Genomic DNA, 2527 nt, shown 5'->3' with positions numbered 1-2527 from the left:
AGAATCCCCTTTGTGTACAACGTGTAATTTAATAGATACCGATGAACACAGGTTTGTGTGCGACAAGGTCAAAGATATAAGGGAATATATCACGAACAAGTTAGCACTCATCAGTAGAACATCGCCCAGATATATAAAACCTGCTACCTTTCTGACGCCGGATGATACTCCATACCCACGGACGAGAAGCAACGCCCTAAACTGGTTAAAAGCCGCAACAGTACACAATTTATTTACAAAAGAAGAAAAGAGTAAAGAAGACTTCTGGGTCTATCTTACAACTCAGCACCATATGCTAATGAAAACGAAACACTATAAGGATAACTTCGCCAACTACCTGCTCAAAACTGTAACATAAAATAAAGAGACTAACAGGTCAATTGATTGAATTTCATGTTACCGAACATTTAGCAGATACTCACTCCAGATACGACGAACCATCTATAAGACGAATAAAATGTCATGTTGACCGAATCGCAAGTTCCAAACATACTGAAGTAATCGATAGGCAAGAGTTCAAGCTTAATTTCGTCAGAAGATGAAAATTCAGTTTCCTGTTTGGAGGAATATTTTCGTTCTCTTTCAATTTCGGACCGTTCAGAACAGCTTATTAAATTTAGAAGAAATGGCATTTCACTTTTGTTTTAACTTCTTTGCCGTTTTCTGTTACCACAAGGCAATGGAGCCGCAATAAATTTCAGTTACTCTCCCCTTCATATGGATGATTGTCTCGTGCATGGCGCATGTAATCAACCACGCTTTCATTTCCCTTAATTCAAGGCCTATGAAGCCGCGCCGACGAAGGCAACTTAATGGCGAGCAGAAGGACGGGCTATAAGGGGTGGATGGAGGCCCGTTGTAAAAAAATAAAAATAAAAAAAAAGTCGTAGAGCATTCGACTGCAGATCGAGAGGTCCACGGTTCAATCCCGGGTGCAAAAAATAAAAAGAAAAAAGAAGTGGTTAAGGCATCTGACTTGAAATCAGATTCCCTCTGGAAGCGTAGGTTCGAGTCCTGCCGACTGCGAAAGTTTTGTCGTTCTCAAAGGATGGATGTCCAGTTGCATCATAGCGGTTGCGTCACTACTAAACACGTGGGTCGCCGCCAATGTGCAGTGTTATTTGGCTCCAGAGTGCAGCGCTACAGTCGCACCCAGAAGCCACAGGCTCACCTCCCAGCCGTCCACCAGGTGTCACTACAAGTGTCGCCTCCCTGGGCAGCGCAGATGTGTCCTTTTTAGCTTGCAGACGATGACGTGTAGCAGTTTATTAGCGAACGCAAGCCGAATGTTTTACCGTGAGTATCTGCTAGATACTGCCTCTCATACGGTGGAGAGGCCCACTCCTTCTTGTGTCTCGTTCTCTGCACAAGAGTTGCAGCTGGCATCGATGTAGCACAGTTTTGCTAGCGTCACTTGAAGTCAGCGAAGTCAATATTCATGAATCGAGTCGACATGCTTGCTTGTTATGATGATGGAAGCAGAAGAAATGTGTGTGGTACTTCACTGCATCGGCTGCTCGCCTTCCAGCGGCCTGTCTTATGAGACGAAGATCACGGTGAAATTGGCAACGAGGCAGACGTGAATCAAGACATGCAAAACAGCGAGTCAGCATGTCAGCCGAAATAGCTCAGTTGGGAGAGCGTTAGACTGAAGATCGAAAGGTCCCTGGTTCGATCCCGGGTTTCGCCACGCTTTCTTTTTTGAAGCTGACGCCAATGGAATTGCTCTGCCTTTGTGATAATGCAACTACCGCTGAGGACATGAATGACTCCGTCCTGTAGCTATTCTGATTGTCTAGTGCTTGCCATAAGAGGAACATAGTAGACAACTCCCTCAGGGGCAACAAGCAGATTCCACAATTTGACCAGAAAAAAAGATTTCCGAAAAGTCCGGCATGCAGTGCAATCGTGGCCGAGTGGTTGCGGCGAGCGGACGTGCCCGTGGCGAGCTCCGCTAGCAGCTGTGTTTACATCGTTGGTCGCCGTGGTTTGCAGCGGCCTGGTAACTTTACTCAGCGTGTTTCTTCTCTTTTTGTAAGTTTTAAAGGATTTATTGTGGGAAATTGTGACGTACAACCGGTCCAATACTATTCAGTTGTTGTTTGCTCGTGAATTTCCGCGTCCCACAGCTTTTGAAATCCATCATTGGATCAGATCGGAATTGCAAATAGACCCACCTTTGCTTGATGGTGTTCATTTAGATTTTATCGTTAATTCAGTGTTCTTAAAAATCCTTGATAGTGAATTATGTGAGCGTTTGGTGGCCGTCAATGGCGGGGTTCGGAAATTTAAACATGCTGATGGGAATATTAGTGACGTGAAGGTGCTACATGCCGGTTATGGTATACGAAATGTGAAAGTTTTCCATCTGCGTTTAGAAGGACCCTTAGATGAAATTCGCCGTGCATTAAGTTTTTATGGGACTATCTTTGCTGTCAGTAAAGATTATTGGTCGTCCGCGTATGTTTATCAATGTGATAACGGCGTACGTACTGTGCGGATGGACTTAAAGAAACACATCCCGTCC

At 44.7% G+C, this 2527-nt stretch overlaps 1 non-coding gene across 1 annotated transcript; it reads left to right on the top strand.

The window, feature by feature from the left end:
• The first annotated feature begins 1617 nt into the window (after positions 1-1617).
• On the top strand, positions 1618-1690 carry Trnaf-gaa. Its single transcript has one exon. It is a non-coding gene; the product is annotated as a tRNA-Phe (tRNA).
• The last annotated feature ends 837 nt before the right edge of the window (positions 1691-2527 follow it).

This window comes from Schistocerca americana, chromosome 1 (genome assembly GCF_021461395.2).
Source record: "Schistocerca americana isolate TAMUIC-IGC-003095 chromosome 1, iqSchAmer2.1, whole genome shotgun sequence".
In the NCBI taxonomy this organism is placed as follows: domain Eukaryota; kingdom Metazoa; phylum Arthropoda; class Insecta; order Orthoptera; family Acrididae; genus Schistocerca; species Schistocerca americana.
This window is presented reverse-complemented; position numbering and strand designations above follow the sequence as displayed.